The sequence below is a fragment of the Marmota monax genome, unplaced genomic scaffold (assembly GCF_021218885.2).
Source record: "Marmota monax isolate L192 unplaced genomic scaffold, Marmota_monax_Labrador192_F-V1.1 WCK01_AAM20220418_F8-fsc00033, whole genome shotgun sequence".
Taxonomy (NCBI): Eukaryota; Metazoa; Chordata; class Mammalia; order Rodentia; family Sciuridae; genus Marmota; species Marmota monax.
The window spans coordinates 1,225,598-1,245,176 of NW_026694282.1; the positions used below are offsets into that span (position 1 = coordinate 1,225,598).

General features: G+C 36.8%; 1 pseudogene; it reads left to right on the plus strand.

Annotated features, from left to right (window-relative positions):
* Positions 1-1,524: 1,524 nt before the first annotated feature.
* Positions 1,525-2,062, plus strand: LOC124108764 (large ribosomal subunit protein eL18-like; annotated as a pseudogene).
* The last annotated feature ends 17,517 nt before the right edge of the window (positions 2,063-19,579 follow it).

Genomic DNA, 19,579 nt, shown 5'->3' on the forward strand with positions numbered 1-19,579 from the left:
AGAAAAATATTCAGTTAATAATTCAATTATAAATGGGAGAAGCATATGATTTTGTATAATTTTGTGTTATCTGAAATATTGCAATGCTACACATTGTATCTGTAAATAAAAGCAAAAAGTAAGGTAAAAGGATACAACATCTTTCCTGTACTTTTATGTATGTATGTATGTATTTGCAATTTCCTGTGACTCTACAATTACAGAGAGATGGTCCTAAACTTTCCTCGGCTCAACTTATGATTTTTCAGTTTTATAATGGTGCAAAAATAAAATGCACTCAGTAGAAACTGTACTTCAGATTGAATTTTCATTTTCCCCTGAGCTAGCAATATGTGGTATGCTATGCTCTTTAGATGCTGGGCCGTGGCAGTGAGCCACAGCTCCCAGTCACCTATGCAATCGGAAAAGTGAACAAGTGATATTCCAGAGTACTGTCTTCTAAGCTGTGATGTCTGGTAGGCTAGGTGTACTCGACGCATTTTGACTTCCAATATTTTCCATTTACAATGAGTTTAATAGAACACAATCCCAATCATAAGCCAGAAAGAATCTGTATTTGAAAGCAACAACTTGAAAAAAATTGAATGCATTTTTCCATCTAAATTTTTTAACTTCTGCACACTAAAGCCTGAGACAGACTGGAGAGGACTGCCCAGTGCTGCAGGTATCCCTGTCCTTGGGATCATGGGCATATTCTCCCATCATGCTTTAGGAAAGCAAAGAAAAAGATAAAAAATGAGAGTGGCGGTGAAGGCAGAGTAACAATATCCTGCACGTGGCCCATCTGACAAGGCAAACCTTGCCAAAAGTCTCACAAATTAGGCTCCCAAAACTACTCCGGGAGGCTGGTGCATGTGAATAGGACAGATAAACATGACACCCCCAAGGCTGATGGAAAACAGTGATAGGTGGCCTGGAGCAACCCTCCCTGCAGTGTAAAAGTTCTTCTGAACCAACAAAGACCGCAGCAGATTGCCTCAAGACTGTGTTTTCAAAGCCTCCTACTGCCTCCTTAAGGGCAGGGTTATCTCTCTGAGGCTGTCATTAGGAGACAAATCTCTCCATGTGCCAAATGCACCCTTCCCTCTACACCCTTGCTCTAATCCTGCCACACACATACACACATATATAAGACAAGTAAGACCAGGTGCTAATGAACTCAGATAAATGATAAAGGTGAAAAGAAGGCTCCCCCAAAGTAGTCTATAGTCTGGTGTGTGTGTGTGTGTGTGTGTGTGTGTGTGTGTGTGTGTTGAAATTAAAGAAGAGAGGAAAGGATAGATGGGAGTTTTATAATTTTACCTGCTTTTGCCAAAGTGGGAGAGGAATTGATTTATGATAAAAATTCCCATTCATGGAACAGTCAGTAATTCTCCAGGAACACTTATTATTTACCATATATCAGAAACTGTTCCAGATGGAGGTAAGCAAATATATACCTGTTCTGTGTCCTGGAGACACATGGGGTCTAGTGGGGTAGCAGGGGTGAGAAATGACATTAACCAACTATTCACAAAAAGTATCATGGGAGCTGACATCCTTCACGAGGACCGAAAGTTTTGGTGCAAGGAGCCCAAGAACGAGGACATCTACCTAAGGTCGTTGGTCAAGTTGTACAGGTTTCTGGCTAGGTGAACCAATTCCACCTTCAACCAACTTGTACTGAAGAAGTTGTTCATGAGTCGTACCTGTCTCCCTCTCCTGAATGATCTGGAAGATGAAGCTTCCTGACCAAGAAAACAAAATGGCTGTGGGACATGGGACCATAAGAGATAACGCGTGTGTTCAGGAGGTGCCCAAACTGATTATGTGTGCACTGTGCGTGAGCAGCCTAGTCCACTGCCACATCCTCAAGACTGGGGGCTAGATCCTCAACTTTGACCAGCTGGCCTTGGACTCCCCTAAGAGCTACAGCTGGTCCTCACAATGGCCAAGAGGTGCACCAGCATTTTGGCAAGGTTCCCAGGACCCGGCACATCCACACCAAACCCTATGTCTATTCCAAGGCCGGAAATTCAAGCGGGTCAGAGGCCAGAGGGCCAGCCATGGCCACGAAAACTAACCCCAGATCTTATTGGATCTTACTGTTAATAAAAAGATTTTGGATTAAAAAAAAAGTAAATACAAAATTGCTTCAATGTTGGGGGCTCTAAGGAAGAATACTATGACTGAGTGCAACTGGGAAGCAGTAGGTTTGCAGCTGGTCAGGCACATTGGGGAAGGCTTCACAGAAGATGCAACTAATGAAAAAATCTTGTTGATATTCCATACAATAAACTTCAAGGCAAGTTTGATTATCTTTATTTATAAAACTGGAAGTCAAGGCTTAGGACAAATTAAGTAATTTATCTGAGAGTAAGAGATGGGATCAAAACCAGGGATGTTATTCTTTAAAATCAATTATAGTTCCTGCAGGTCACCTATTTTAATCTTAGAAGCTGATGTTCTTTCTCAGTTTCTGGACTTTCTTAGAGCCAGAGATGGGTGAGCTCATTCTTGGACTGGAAGAGGACAGATGAAAGCATCAGGTTCCCCAGGTTCTAAGATGATTTTGGCTCATGAAAATGAAGATTAGGATTGGAGTTTCTGCTAAGGATCCTTTAAATCTACTCCTGCATTTTTTTTTTTTTTTGCAATGTACTCAGGAAAATTATAACCCATAAAGATAGGGCTCCTGTTGTTGTCTATCTCTCAAAACTTTAATCAAGGTATTCAGTGTCCTGTACAAATCTTAAGTGATGGATTTTTACAAATGTGTTCACCTATCTAATCCTCACACCTATTAAGATACAGAATATCTTTCATGCCATTCAAAGATCCCTGTTGGCCTCTCAAGGAACAACACCCTCTTCTCCTAGGCCATCCATAATCACTGTTCTGATTTCTATCACCATATATTGTGGCTTTTCTAGAAATTCGTATAGGTAGAATAATAGACTATCTATTCATTTGGGTCTGGCTTCACTCAGTTGGTTTTGAGATGTATCCATGTTATTGTGTATTAGTAATTTGTTACTTTTTATTGCTGAGTCATATTGTATATCTACACCATAATTTGATTATTTATTCTCCCACTGATGGACATTTGGGTTACCTCTAGATTTGAATTATTATGATAAAAGCTACAAACATTCACAGACAAATCTTTTTGTGACCATCAATTTATAGATCTCTTCCTCCTAACAGTGGAATTGCTTAGTCATAAAATAGACATATAATTAATTTAATGACAAACTGCCAGACGGTTTTTCAAAATAGTTGCACCATTTTACACCTCCTTAAGTGATATATGAAAGTTCCAGATTTTCCTTATCTTCTCCAACTCTTGGTATTGTCAGTTTTTTTCACTTCAGCTTTTTGGTGGGTGCATAAAAGTATCTCACTTTAATTTCATAGGTATTCACCTAATGATTAATGATACTGAGCCTTCTTTCACATATGAATGGATCATTCTTATGTCCCTTTTTGTCTATTAAAGTCTAATGTACAAGTTGATTTCTGTTTTTATTATTGAGGTGTAGAAGTCTTTTGTAAATTAAGGAGATAAATCCTTTATTAGACATTTGTATAGTAAATATTTCTCCCAATCCATGCCTTCTTTATTCATTTTCTTAATGTTTTTAATTTTGGTGAAATCCAATTTATTAGTTTTTTATTTTATATTTATTGCTTTTTCTTTCCTGAGAAATTCATGTTTATCTAGAAATTACAAAGACCCTTCTTTATGTTTTCTTCTAGAAGTATTATAATATTAGTTTTATATTTAAGTCCCATGATACATCACAAATTAGTTCTTGTATCTGATGTAAGGTAGGGACCAATACTTTTTTTCTTCATATGAATAGGCTATTGTTCCAGAACCATTCATTGAAAATAATTTCCATTTCTCATCATATTACATTTGTATATCTAACAAAAATCATTTGACCTTACGCACATGGCTCAATATCTATGCTATTTGTCTATGTATCCCATTGCTAAATTTACCTATCCTCTTACCAATGTCTCAGTCTTGATTAATATATTTTTAAAGAAATGTAGCTATCAATTCTTTTTTTCCTTTTCAGAAATGTTTTTCTGTTTAATGTCTTTGGCATTTCCATATAAGTTTTATAATAAGTTTGCCAACTTCTGCTAAGGTTTTCATTGGAATTACATTGACTCTTCAGATTGAGTTGGAGATGACTGACATCTTTACAATTTTTGAGCTTCCAGTCCATGCATATAGTATATACTTCCATTTCTTTAGATTCTATATTATTGTTCTCAGTAATGTATTGTAATTTTCTGTGTAAAGGTGTTGTATAAGGCCCTGCTTTGTAATTTTTTATATAAAGGTCATAGGGATAAATTTAAATAAATTTTAATTTTTAAAAAATTTATTTCCAAGAATTTTATGATTTGAGATGCTTTTGCAAATGAAATATTATATTTTATAAATGAAAATTTATATTGTTATAAGAGTAAGACTATAGAAATACAATTGATTTTTATATACTGACCTCTCATTTCCATCATCCTTGTTTAATTTGCTCATAAGTGCTCAGTACTTATAATTTTGTTTCTTTTTTCTTTTTTGGGGTGGTGGTGGTGCTTATTTTTGGTAGGTTATGTAGGATTCTATTTGCACACAATTATATCATCTATGAAGGGAGTTATATTTATTCCTTTCCAAAGTAGGTGCTTTTTATTTCTTTTTTTCTCAATGACCATAGTATCTATGAACCATGTTGAAAAATATTGATGAGAAAATACATTCTTGCTTTGTTCCCAGTTGTTGGTGAAAAGCATTCAATATTTCACCATTAAGTATAATGTTAGCTATAGGATTTTCATATTAACCTATATTGAAGAAATTTTTTTCTATCTCTAGTTTTCTGGGGGGTTATTTTAAATCATAAATATAAGGTTGAATTTTGTCAAATGCCTTTCTGCATCTATTGAGACCATCATAGAATTTTCATTTAATTTCCTGATGTTATAGATTACTAAATAATTACTAATTAACTCATTTTGGAATGCTAAAACAATCTTACTTTCTTGTGATAAACTCCATTTGGTGAAGTGTTAATTATTTTTATACATTGTTGGATTTGACTTGCTAACATTTTGTTAATTTTTGTGTCTACATTCATAAGAAATGTTTGTCTGCAATATTCTTTTCTTGGAATAGTCTTGTCTGGTTTTGATATCAAGGTAATGCTGATCTAATTAAATGAGCTAGGAAATGTTCTCTCCCTGTTTTCTGAGAAAGATTGGGTGGAAGTGTTATTTCTTCCTTAAAAGTGATAAAATTAGTCAGTGAAGCCATCTCAGTCTGGAGTTTCTTTCTGGAAAAGTTTTAAATTATGAATTCAATGTCTGTTGCAGTTATAGGTTATTAACATTTTGCATTTCTTATTGGGTCAATTTTTGTAAAATATGCTCTAAATAAATGTATCTGTTTTATCTGAACTGTCAACCTAACTGGCTTAAAATTGCTTACATCTTTTTATTATTATTTTAACATCCATGGGATCTGTCACAATAACCCTTCTTTCATGCTTGAAATTCGTAATTCTTTTTCTCCTTTTTTCCTTGATCAATCTAGCAATTTTTTTAACTTTATCAATCTTCTCAAAGAGCCAACTTCTGACTTTGTTTTCTCCTTTTGTTCTTTTACTTCTCATTTATTTTATTTCTTAATTTTAGAATTTCCTTTTTTAAACCCTGGGGCTTAGTTCACTCTTACTTTTCGAATTACTTAAAGTTGACCATAGATCAATTGACTTTATACATTTATCATTTTCAAATATAAGCACCCTTTGCTTTCCAAGTCAGCTTCCTTTCTATGGAGATAGTTTTGTTCTATTTTTGTTTTTTTATCCAGTACTGTCCTTGTGGCTACCTGTAGTCATACAGAAATCTAACCTTTTCTTATAAAATTGACTTAAGAATTTGAATTTGGCAATTATAATATCTCCCAGTTTTCTCTTTTTTGGGCTAACCACATTAATGTGGCTTTGGGTCGGGGGAAATCTAGACAAAGTCAAATATTCTTTTAAATCCTAACCTAAATATTCTCTTAAATCTTAACTTCATGAAAATATAAACAAAATAAGAGATCTTCTATAAAACAGCCATTCTGTAACTCTACACATTGATTTGTGCATTTTAATATGTCATTCTGCAATATTTTAAAATTTTGCAAATTATAAATCCAGAATTCCATTAAGCTCAGAAAACTGACATGGCAGGGTAGCATAGAGCACAGTTGTCCAAAGGTATGCTGCCCAATATGGTAGTCACTAGCACACATATGACTAGAATCAGGTGGACCTTGGTTTGGATTCCAATTCTTCCACTTGGAAAAGCACCCTAACCTCTCAGAGTCTCGGTTTTCTCCTCTGTAAAATCAGAATTATAATACTTGTCATCTTACATTATCTATTCTTGTGATATCTATATGATAATGCATGTAATATGTTTAATACAGTGAATACATATTTCTTATCAGAAGAAGAGAAATTAAATAACACGGATAATGAAAAACAGAAGTTTGGGGCCAACCATTCAAAACCTATGCAATTCTGAAGCCAAAGCAGAGGCAAAGATCACTGGTACTGGGAAGAGAATCTTGCTGCCATAGGCAACCAGTATGGCTGAAGGCGTCACCTTAGTATTAAAATTCAAAAACGTCATGGGGGGCATGCTGGAAATGGAGCAAAACCATACCATTAGAAGTGGAATTGTGAGTCAGCAGAGCTGCCATGTTGTTGGGCATGGGGGTAGTGAAAGCGGCCATAGCTGGAAGCCATACAGGTCTGGGGTAAGAGGCCAGAAATGAGTTCCTATTTTAAACCTTTAAAATACAAAAGATAAGGACTTCTGATAGCAGTGCAGGAGGCAAGCTAAGGGTTTTCCTCTCTTCCACTGAGGATTATGATTGTACTCTCATTATTCAAAAGTTCATTTGAACAAAGCATGTATGAGCCAACACAACATCCTTATTATACCAACATCATTTCCCTTTTATCAACCGTGCATGCGACAATTCACATTTATAGAAACACCCGTGATAGGAAGACTGCTCATAAAGGAAAAGGAACTGGGCTTGGAATGAGAAGAACCAAAATTCAAGTCCTATCTCTGTGACTTACTGGCTTTGTCAAGTACGTATTCAACATTTTTAAATGGTAAGGTTATCACCTGTAGATGAATGATATCACACTGCACCTGCTTGTTTTGTGGCAATGGTATGAAATCCAGATGAAGAAGTTGTACAGTACTTCTCAAATGTAAGGAATTCCTGGAAGGATAGTATTTGAATAAGGTCAGTGCAGTTTGTCTCTGACAAGTTACAGTCAGCTCTCAAAGTTCCAGAATGATACAGGAGGCACAGGGTCCTCCTCTGCTCCTATCTCCTTGCATCTCCAAGAAACAGCCCGGACTACCACCCCCAACCCCCATCCTTCCTGTCTTCTCAAGGTCTTTGGAACCTTAGACAAGTTCAAGGGGCTATTATCAAAAAAAACTCCAACAGAGGCCTATTTGGATGTTGATGATTCATTTTACCATCAATTCTGCAAATAAAACAACACTAAGAAGAGAAGAACCTTCCTTCTTGCTTTGTTGCCCATTTCTCCAGGTCAATCCATTCAGAAGTTCACACTGGACCCCCCTAGCTGTTCCCAACAGAAACCCTCCTCATTGACTCTACGGTCAGCATTTCAGAAGGGTCCCACTTTCTCTTCCCACTCTTACTCCAAAACAAAGAGATAGTAGAGGAGAAAGATGCCCTAATACTACTTTAAGTGCTTTAAAGACAACAGGACAATTTTTCACTGAGTTTAATATCCATTGCTTGAAGTAAAGGGCCTTTCTCTGATCCTGCTGTACTTCTGCATACCATCTTTTTTGCTTTTTTATTTCCTTCTCTAATTTCCCTACTTTGCTCATCTCAGACCAATTTCACAGAGAAAGAAGAGTCACCTCCTATCTACCTTACCACAGAAATGGGTCTACAATACAAAGGGAATGTGGTCAAATGTTTGTTGTCTTGCAGAAGAGCCCACTGTAGGCAAAATATAAAAGATAAAATAGAAAAGATGGAGTCTGGCTTCTCAGCAATCTCTGCTTCCCAGATGTCATGGGGTAATCGAAGAAACACGGAGTAAATCTGAATACCTGCTCTCACACAGTGTGCAGTGGGATGACAAACTTCTCCAGAGCCTTCCACCTACTCCTCTCATCTATAAAGTGAGGGTGGTGAACAATGACAGCTGCCATTTCATGAGTGTGCTAGGTGCCAGGGGTGGTGCTAAGCTTTTTACAGGTACTTCCTCTCTAGTATTATTTATCCTGCCAAGAAGGGATCTAAAACTGAGTGCAGTGGAGTAAATCTGCCCTGGTTTGCAGAATGAGTTCCGTTGAAGACGGATTTATATCCAGGTCTCTCCAAAGCCTGTGTAGGAAATCTGTTTCTATTATCTTTATCTCTCCTCTAAAGACTCCTTGACCTTCTCCTGAAGTTGGCCAGTAATTACAATGCACATTTTCCTGCGTGATTTTCACTTTTCAGGTGTAATGCAAGTATACTCACCTGCCTGTGTCTCCAATTAGACTCTGAACATATCTCCTGGAAGGCAAGGCCTAGGGCATGTATCTAGACCACTTAGCACAATTCTTGACCTATAATATATAATAAAGGTTTGCCTTGCACCTGAAAGCGAAGGCTGGAAGGGAATATGCTTTGCAATAGTTCATGCCTATCATATTTGAAAGCATTTAGTAAACTGGCCCATCCTTTTCTCTCTAAGTATTGCCATCCGCCTTCCGGCATTGTGCCTCCTACCTTCTCACAGGAAATAGTGGGCAATAAGCACAGTTCACCAGAGCTACTAGACAATGTCTATGTGGTTAAGAAAGAGAATGTTTAGCTCAAACCACATTATTTTAGCATGACTGTCATAACTATCTGCTCCCCCTATAAACTCAGACTTAAAGGTGATAAGTTATAAAGAAAAATGCATGATCAATAAGACATGGATTTCCAATAAAGTATAGAGAGGTGTGTACACATTTTAGAGAGTTTATTTAAGAGAAATGTGCTTTAGTCTGATTATATTTAGCTTTGGGCCATTTATTTCCATCCTTACTGCATGGTATTAACCTAAAATAGATAAATCTTTGGTTACTCCAAGAAAGTGTTTCAACTGTAATTATGGATTAACACTCACTCCACAGTTAATAGTCACTGCAGTTTAGCATCAGTGCAACCATTTACACTGATAATGTATTAAACACTACTTTTTTTTTTCCAGGCACAGTGAACGACTACCAGGGCAGGATTACCTTCCACTAAGCAGATTTCATAGCTCCAAGCTTCTAATCATTTGTAACCATTAGGGAAAACATGGGGCTGAACCAATTAAAAAACCAAAAACTATCCTGAAGCTCACAAAACCACATAATTACAATGCATCACTTAGCATTTTGATTTAGTATTTAAAAATCTGGATACGAAGACTCAGAAACTGCACCCAGATACCTCATGAACATGGTAGCCTTACCTATGTAAATACTTCGAAATACTGTTCCCATGGTATATGTGCAGGGGAAGACGGATGAACACAGAGATACAGAGCTAGTCAGGAAACAAGAGACAAGTACTGTTTCTATTTCTCCAACCTAAGTCCACTAAACATTACTTTTTTGTTTATTGGTGTTTTGAATTTTCAATAGCAAGATGGAATTTTACTTGTGGAAAAGCCCAGCAATGTTGCCACACTGTTCCTTTCAGAGTTTCTATTTGTAGAAGCATAAAGTACTTCACCCCCTGGTGGCAATCAGATGGTGGAGTTTAAAACTAGATTTTTCTCTGCTCTAAAATACATCACTAAGTCATTTTGGTATTTGTCTTTTCCTTCGGTGAAAAAGAACTGTCTGCTTACCTCAAAATTAGAATTTTGAAACCACTCTTGGGAAGGACACTGAGCTCCTTAGTAAAAGTCACGATGAAAATGGTGAGCAGGTACCTGCGGGAATGGGAGGTGCCACGTGTTGTCATGGCATTCATTTCTTGCACCTGGCCGGTGAACATTTTCCCTCCTGCACTTATGTTGCCATTTCCCACCCCCATCAATACCAGCCCTGAGCAGCTGGTAGCATTCATTCCATCCTAGGTCTTCTCGCATTACTTTGCCTGCTGAGAAGACAAAAGTATGTCTGTAGCCAAGTGCTCTCAGGTCTCATTCACAAACACAGATCCTTCATGGGAACCTGAGTAGGGAGAGAAAGGGACTGTGACAGGAGCAAAGAATAAAATTATAATGAATGTTTCATGGAGGCCAAGAGCCACAGGAAGGAGGGCTGAACAGGAGAGAAGCCTAAGAGGGGAGCCGAGGGGCAGGGATGCAAAGGAAGTTTCACCAGGCAGAGGTGAGGAAACACTGGGAAAGAAGACGGTATGGAGAGCAGGACATAAATAGAGAAACTGCTTTTAAAGAAGCTAATTAAAATATTATCTATAGAAATCAGACTACATTCAGTATCTCTTCTATTTAAAAAAAAAAAAAAATATATATATATATATATATATACTACTACTTCTTTTAATCCAAGTTGCAAAATGAGACATTAGAGATAAGCAGAAAAATTATTTTTAAAATGAAAATTGTCAGAATTCACCACCATTTATATGAGAGTATAACCTGCCAGAAATATTCATAGTTTGTTTGGTTTGGGTTTTTGAACATAAAATGAGATCACATTCCATGCACTGTTCCATGATTGTCCTTTCTTATTTAGCAGCACAACAAGAACAACTTCTCGAGTCCCTGCATTGGTATCCACAGTACCATTCTCGTGGTAGACACCTACTCCACTGTGTGAATGAATGATAGTTCATCTCATCAATTGTATGTCTTTTTGTTGGACAAATGGAGGATTTTTTAAAAGGCAATTAATCACTGAACTTTCTCTGGGTAACAAATCACCCCTAAATTTTATTTAATTACTTTTCTTTCTTTTTAAAAGAAACTGTTGGATGTTCTCACAAATATGTCTTTGATGTACACTTTAGTACCAATTTATCTACTTTTGTAAAAGGAATACATTAAATTTATAAATATTTTTAAGACAATAGTTTTATACTTCAAGCCTTCCTATTTAGAAGCACATGTCTCTTCAATTATTCAAATCAATGTTATGTCTTTTGTAAAGGTTTTAGCTTTCCTTCATTCAGATTCTGTAAGTTCTTTGAGTTTCTCTACTTTTAAAGTATTTTTTAAGTTACATAAGATTGGTATTTTCATTATGTCTCTTATTTACAAGACTGCTCTATATTTTTAAGATCAAGTCTCTTACAAGGCATCTTATATAATTCTCACATTTCTAATAATTTTTTACTGCATCCTCTGGGTTTTCCAAGCATGTTTATGTCATCTGTAAAGACTTTTTTCTTTACATTTCCAATTTTTATGTCCAACTTTTAGAATTAGGACAAAAAGTACTTCTAACTTGAATAAATGTATAGAAGCAAAGCAGACTTGTTCCAATTTGGATCATTAGCTAAAATTTACCGTATTAGCCATTCTTAGGTGTGCATATAGTTCAGTGGAATTAAGTACATTCACTTTGTGGTACTACTGTCACCACCGGCCATCCATAGAACTTTCCTTACCTTGTAAAACTAAAACTCTGTACTGAGAGTAATTCCCCCTTCTCCCCTGTGACAGGACATTCCTTGTGTAAGTAGAATCCTACAATATCTGTTCTTTTGTGACTGGCTAATAAATACATCATCTCTTCGTGGAATATAAGGATATTAGGAATACAAAATTCTGCAGATAATATTAACATGCTTGATTTAAGAAAAAAATTGTCAAGTGTTTGTTTCCAAAGTTAAATGATTTTGATTTTATACACAAAAATAACCGCTGTATTTATTATACCACTCCTTGTTAAATTGATGTTTATCATTCCAAGTTCAATTTCACGCATTTCCTCTACATCTGATAAAAATTTCCATGTCTGTGTGTAATATGTAGTTGTTCTTAATGTAATCCTTTAGAGCTGTAGATAGGTAAAGATATTCTTCTCTAGCTCTATTTTTTTAAGATAAAAGATAAGACAAATGTTATAAAAAGGAAACCACAGCCCAAGGCAGGATCCCAGCCTTAATGAACTCTATTTCAAGGGCACTGAGAGAAGTGGGAATATAAAATCAGATTGTCAGCACTTATTCATCTTTTGGAGAAATCATGGAAATGATTAAGATTCTAGAACACTGAGCAAGGAATACACCCTCCATTTAAAATTTCTTAAAAGCACAATTTTTAAAAAAATAATTATTTACCTTGATTTGGATAAATGGTAGATTAGGTTGATTCTGTTGTTAAGTTTAGGCCAATCATAATCATCTTCTGGGCACTACCTAGAAAAAGTTGCAAAAACTTGAAGCCATCATATATATATATATATATATATATATATATATATATATATATATATATATATATATATATTCACCCAAAACACATCATGTCAAATAAATGTGGCTATTTTATTAAATTTCAATTATTTTCAAGTTTAATGGGAAAATATAATAAACATTGAACTGTAATTGTATTTATAAAATATATGGTATAACTTTTTTCAAAACTTTTTAGAACTCATGCATATGTCACACGGTTGTAATCAGGATTTATACACAATTTTGTTCTCTATTCTTTCAACCTGATATCATTTACAACACATTTTCACTTGTCTACATAAGTCAGATGTCCTAGGCTGAGGGTTCTGTATCACTCAGAAAATAGATCTACTGAATTGGCAGAAGTGTATGGAATTAAAATGAATTACATGTGTAAATTCAGGCTGGTTCACACACATCTCCTAGTCCCTGTGGAGAAAGAAACCAGGGAGGGAGAGAAGCTGGGAGCTGGGGAATGCTTGACTGCTCCCATGCCTCAGCAGTGAGGTCAAGAACACAGCAGGAGCTCAGCTTAGTTGACTTCAAGTCTCCAGAAAGGCAGAAATTGCATACCTCTCATCTCTAGTTGCCCGGCTATGGGAATTAATGTAGAATGATAAAAGCTGTGTGCAATTGAGTAAACAATATTAGCAATAGAAGAGAAGTCCGGGAGGATCCTGGGTGAAAAGCTCTATTTTTTTTAAGATAAAAATGCTGATTCACATAAAAGATAAGGCAATAAATATATCATCTAATGTATTTACGTAATGAGAAATTGACAACATTTAATATCTTGGAACACAGAGTGTGCTCAAGGTATGTGTAGGCATGAGTACAGAGAGAAAAATTAGTTCTGACTGTGGAATCTTCTAAGTATTGCCAAGTACATCTAATACATCTAATTATTAGCACATAAGATGCACAGATTGGGTAATAGTTTTATTATGTGTATTTTTACTTCATTGAACAAATATATACAAACTGTGGATTACTAGTTTAATGTATATGTCAGAGGGCTCTGTCCCTGATTTTGTCTAATAGTATTTTTGATAACAATTTTAGATTAGATTTTTCCTGAACTTGGTGCTGCAGGTGTTTTGGGCTATGCATGACTGGCCTGTGAAGGGTCTGGTGACACCAATGCAGGTGTCATTCCACAGTCTGACCCAGTGTCCATGGCCTTGGCTTAGCACACATATATTTCATTTGCATTATAAGTTGACTAGTTTTCTTTTCTCCATTTTTTTCAAGCACAATCTTGAACACTAATGCACCAAAAATCCTGACGGGTCTCAAGATAACTAGAATGTTTCAGCTTTTATATTGTCACGGAAAGGAAAACAGAAAATTTTAAATTCTCATAGAGAAAGAATCCATTTGAAAAATTGTGACTGAGCACTTACCAGGCACTAGGCAGTTGCTCAAGTGGAAGACACAGTGATAAACTTGACCAAGCCACCTCTGCCCCCAGGAAGAACAGGAGGATGGCTCCTCCAATTTGCTCACAACACCAGACCCGGAGGGCAATGCACCACTTGGAATTCGGTCCTGGATTATAAAAGATCCTTCTATATTTTTTCTCATAATATTTTGAAAGTTCTAAGTGACTACATGCTATTTTTTTTCAAGTTGTGATTTATAAGTTTATAACCAAAAGCCATCCCTAATCTCCTCCCCAATGGTCACAACTGTTCAACTGAACCTTTGACCTGTATGTGAGATTTAAAAAAAAAAAATCTAATTCTAAAGAAGCTCATTCAGTGAACACAATTCCTTATGTGGCCTCTGGCCTTCTTCTGTACCCAGTGGCATTTCGTAAAAGGTGTCCTTCTGTGAGCAAATACTCCTAAATAAAAGTTAAAAGGGATATGAGCTGAACTGGGCAATTTTGAAGATTCACTGATATTGCTCTGAGTATTCTGAAAAGGATTAAAGAAAGACACTGCATCTAAAATACCTGACACGGGGGATAGTAGAGGATAGGAAAGGCAGCAGAATACAACAGACACTAGTATGGCAATATGTAAATCAATGGATGTGTAACCGATGTGATGCTGCAATCTGAATACGGGGTAAAAATGGGAGTTCATAACCCACTTGAATCAAAGTGTGAAATATGATATATCAAGAACTATGTAATGTTTTGAACAACCAACAATAAAAATTTTTTAAAAATAAAAATAAATAAATAAAGCAAAGGCATTTTTAAAAAGTAAAAAATAAAATAAAATAAAATACCTGACACACAGTAGGCACTTAAGGAATAGAAAGTGATATTGTTATAGTTTAAAATTCTGCATGTTCTTGAACCATGACTGGCTTTTTCAACTGTGGTATACTGCATCTTGATTATAAAGTGATTGAAGTTCTTTTTCCGACAATCTTGGGGAAAAAACACTGTCTTTTAATGTGGCCGTCCATTGGGGATTATAACTTTTCATAATCTTTGGAACAACGTTTCTGGGTCTCCTTCCAGTTAACATAATATCCCCCTTGTCCTCACGGAGGAGATGTTGGAGGAAAGGTGAGGTTTGGTCATTTGAAGTAAGACAAGGTGTTAGTGTCAGGACCATATTTCTTTTCCAACTCTAAAATCTAATTTCCTCAGAACTGCGTTTAACAGGTCTGCATTTACGGCTCAAGTTCCTGGCGTCCCACCTCTTACCTATACTACATCACTTAGGTAATGCTTGGAAAGTACTTTGAAGGAAATAGCTCAGAGTGCTAAGTAGAATTACATGATATGAGTCGACAGTGGGGAGCCACGTGAATAGATAAAATCTTCTGTCTGCACTAAATTTCATTTTCTCTGCTAGATTTTATGGAACTCTCATGTGTTACACTGGAAATAAAGCAGGAAGTCACATTTTTATGAGTAATAGGTATGTTGGATATTGAAAAGAATAACAAAATAGTGGAATGGAATATTTGCGCTCAGTTGGGTATAATAAAAACAGTCAGCTTGAAATTAAGGTCAGACACTTTCCATTATGCAATTTTTAAAATAAATAACAAAAAATAAAGACAGGAAAAGGTAAACTATGGAGGGAACAGTTTGGGGCAAATTTTCTTATTGGGCAAAAGTAGTCCTGGAGAACTGCAAGGTTCTTGGTCCATAAAGAAAGTTTACAAAGGAATCTCATCCATACAACCATCCATTGACGTATTTGTTTGTTTGTTCATTAAATAAAATTTTACTAAATAGCTCCAGAGAGCCAAGCACTGTATCAGATACTTGTATAGCAACCTACAGTGGAAGCAAGGTAAATATTTGACTCCATGGAACACGGGGAAGGAAACCCTTTGAGAAGGTCAAAGAACATGTCTCTCAAGGAGGCAATATCTGCTGTCCAGAAGGTTAGGAGATGGGAGGAAGGAATTTCACAGCAGAGGAACAACATTTGCAAAAGGACAGAGAAAGACATGGAAGGACGAGGGATTGACAACATTTAATATCTGGGAATACAGGGTGTGCTCAAGGTGTGTATAGAGATGAGAACAGAGAGAAAAACTAGTCCTGACTTTGTAGAATCTCCTAAGGATTGCCAAGTTGTGTGTCCTTTCCATATATGCTGATGTATGTGGAAATGATGGGTTCTGTTCAAATACATTGAGCAAATAAGCCCAGAAACACCTGGAATATACAGATAAACATAAAAAGATGCTCACAATATCGTTGGCACCACTTCTTCAACACACCTTTGGTAGTCTACCCAAATGCTTGTTACTCTCTTGGTTGGCACCACACCATATATCACTTTTAAGATCAAGAGCAGTCAACAGAGAGAGAGGGCTGAGGCTCTAAAGACACATGTTCTGTCTTGCTCCTGAATCTCAAAGATGCTAGTTGTATGATTTGGGGAAGCCACTGGGAGTTCCTTCTCTGTAAAATAGGACTACTTACATTTCAGTGTCCCAGAGCTGTTGTATTGAGTAAGTGAAATTGTCATGGGAAAAGAAGTGGCTTTGGGGAGAAGGGTCTGAGGAGTTCCCAGAAGGGAGGGGGAATTCAACTCAGGAGGAGCAGGGCTCTTGGCATACGTGACAGACAAGAATTTCAGCATGAGCTAGGCAAAGGGATAGACAGAGGTTTATTTAGGAAGCAGATACACATTTGAGGGAGAATGCCAGCTATCTTGAGAGTGAGAAACCCCACCTTGGGCTGGGGGTCCAATATTTACAGAGGGGTTGTATCAGAGGTGGACTGGAGGCGCAGCCAGGGTGGAGCTACACAATTTTGCACCAGTTGTCCCTGTTTGTGTATTTCCCTTATTTTACCAGGGCATAAGCCAAGGGCATGTTGCTCAAGATTTACAACTGTGCTTTCTGCTTCTCAATGGCTCGTGCATGTTTTCTTTAAGACTCTGTCTCTCTATCCTAAATCTCTACATTATAATGATTCAGACAGCCCTCTGTGCAGTGCCTGGCAAGCTGTAAGTGCTAAAGAAATGGAAACTGTTGACCAAGGCAGGTAAGCCAGACACCTTTGTTCCCGGGAAGAACCAGGCAGCTTGTCAGAGCTTCATATAAAAGGAAGCTATCCTGCCCATTGCTCCTGATCTGTGCTATGTCCCTTGCAAGATCCAGACAGATATGACCTAGAGATGTCCGTCCATTATCTCTGTAGGGTCATTACCACCAGCAGCAGCATTGCCATTATCACACCCTATATTGGTGGAAGGGGCCACATTTGATAAGTGCTGTACAATCACATGTGAGTGGAAATGAACTAGTTGAAGAGTAAACCATAGGCCATGTAGCTCAACCAGACATGCAATACCTTGATGTGGGAAACAAACTAATAGGGTGTTTTAAATAAACTAAGTGGGGAGAAAAATCTCCCTTCTAAATGCCAGAGTGACATATGTATTCTGTTTTTGAATACTTTCTCCTAGACTCATCTTCATTCTCCCAAATTGAAAAATCAGATGAGGAGACAGGGATGCAGGAAGATGAATCCCCAAAACATAAATGGAACAGATGGGTTACTGACGTGTGAATATACTGAGATAATGTTTTAACTTCTGTTCATAAATTTAGGACTGAATCACTTACTGGCATCAAGGATAGTAAACAATTTAAAAATCACAGCAATTATTAATTCATGGAAAAATAAAAAATTGTCCAAGAAAGGAAATACCATAATATATAATGTGGCTCAGTGACAAGAAACATTAAACCTCTTTATATCAGTGCAGATTCTGAGTATGTACCTATCAAAAACTCTATGACTGTGGTGAGAGGATGTGGAAGGGAAAGTGTGTGTACCAGGCTGGCAGGAGGGGGAAAAATAAGTATACAAATGATAAATCTGAAAACTTGAAAGAAGATATAGAGGTTAAACACAGAAGGAACAACCAAGAGTCAAAAAAGGTTATTTCCAAAAGGAGTGCAGAGGTTGATGTTTTTCACAATAAACCTTATAAACTAGAGCTTTTCACTATTAAAAATTATTTGATAGAAACAAACACTATGTTAAGCCCGGAAGTGAGTGGTGTTCGGTTGGAGGCATTTCAGTTAAGCACTGCCCTGGATGGAAATATCAAGACATGAGTCTGATCATTTTGGTTGAGCCCATTGTACAAGGCAAGAAGAAAAAGATGCAAATTTTTAAGCAAAACACTGAGGTGGTCAGATGGTCAGACTGTACTCTGGAAACCTTTGAATGCATATTAATATGTGTAATAAGTAAACCAGCAGATATTTATATATTTATATTAATCCTTATATGTTTATATCTATCATCTTTGTATGTACAGATATAAATACATTCACGGAAGAAGCATTGTTTCAAGCATAGGGAACTGGCCTAGAAAATAGAAAGACTGAGCACATGGGGCGAGCGTATAGCTGATGGACATTCCAGGAAAATTAGGATGAGAAGGCGTCGTGCTCTCCAGGAGGAGAGAGACAGAAACTGAGGTCAGGAGCTGTTAAATTGAGTGGGGAAGCAGCTTGAAGAAATTCAGCCTCATGCTATATTTTTCGTCCTATGAAGGGGAAACAAGATTCTTTCTGAAAAACGATGGAAGGTTTTAAGGTGACAGAATCTGGTGAGACCAAAAATAATTTCAAGCCACTGTCATGAGCCATGAAAATGAAAGTTGGCCAGGAAGGAGCCTCCAAGCCTGGGTTTCCTCATCTGTCAGTACCATATCTTGGTGCCATGCTCTAATGTTTAGGAAATTTATTTTTTGTGAGCTGTTACCATGTATATGATCTACTGGTTTTAAACAACATGAGGATATTTATATAACCAGTTCTTGATTATTTAAAGCAAGGGGTGGCAACTCTTTTCTGTAAGGTACTATAGAGCTGGGGCTGGGAATGTGGCTCAATGGTAACATTTGCCTGGCATGTGTAAGGCCCTGGGTTCAATCCCCAGCACCACACACACACACAAAAAGATAAACTACTACATAACAAATATATTAGACTTCTAGAGCGTATGATATGGTCTCTTCCATTGTCATGAAAACAGCCACAGACAATATGTAAATAAATGGATAAAGGAACATTCCAATAAAATTTCATCAAAATAGGATATTAGCAAAAGCCAAATAAGAAAAAGGGGCTAAGAGCTGGGGCATGGTGGTGCATGTGCACGCATATAATCCCAGCACCTCAGCACCACCTGAGACAGGAGGATCTCGAGTTCAAAGCCAGCAAGTTCAATGGCAAGGTGCTAAGCAACTCAGTGAGATCCTGTCTCTAAATAAAATACAAAATAGGGCTGGGGATGTAGCTCAGTGGTAGAGTGCCCCTGAGTTCAATCCCCGATATCAGCAAAAAAAAAAAAAAAAAAAAAAAGGAAAAGGACTTGAATAGACATTTCTATTAAAAAGATAGCCAAGACACACATGAAAACATGTTTAACATCACTAATCATTAGGGAAATGCAAATAGAAATCGAAGTGAAATGCCACCTTATACTCATTGGGATTGCTACCATCAAAACCACAGAAAATAAAAAACATTGGCAAAAATACAGAGAAATTGGAGCCTTATGCACTGTTGATAGGAATTTAAAATGGTATTGCCTCTGTGGAAGAGTATGATGGTTCCTCAAAAAATTAAAAGAACTACCAACAACTCCAACATGAATCACTTCTTTAAAAGCCCCCT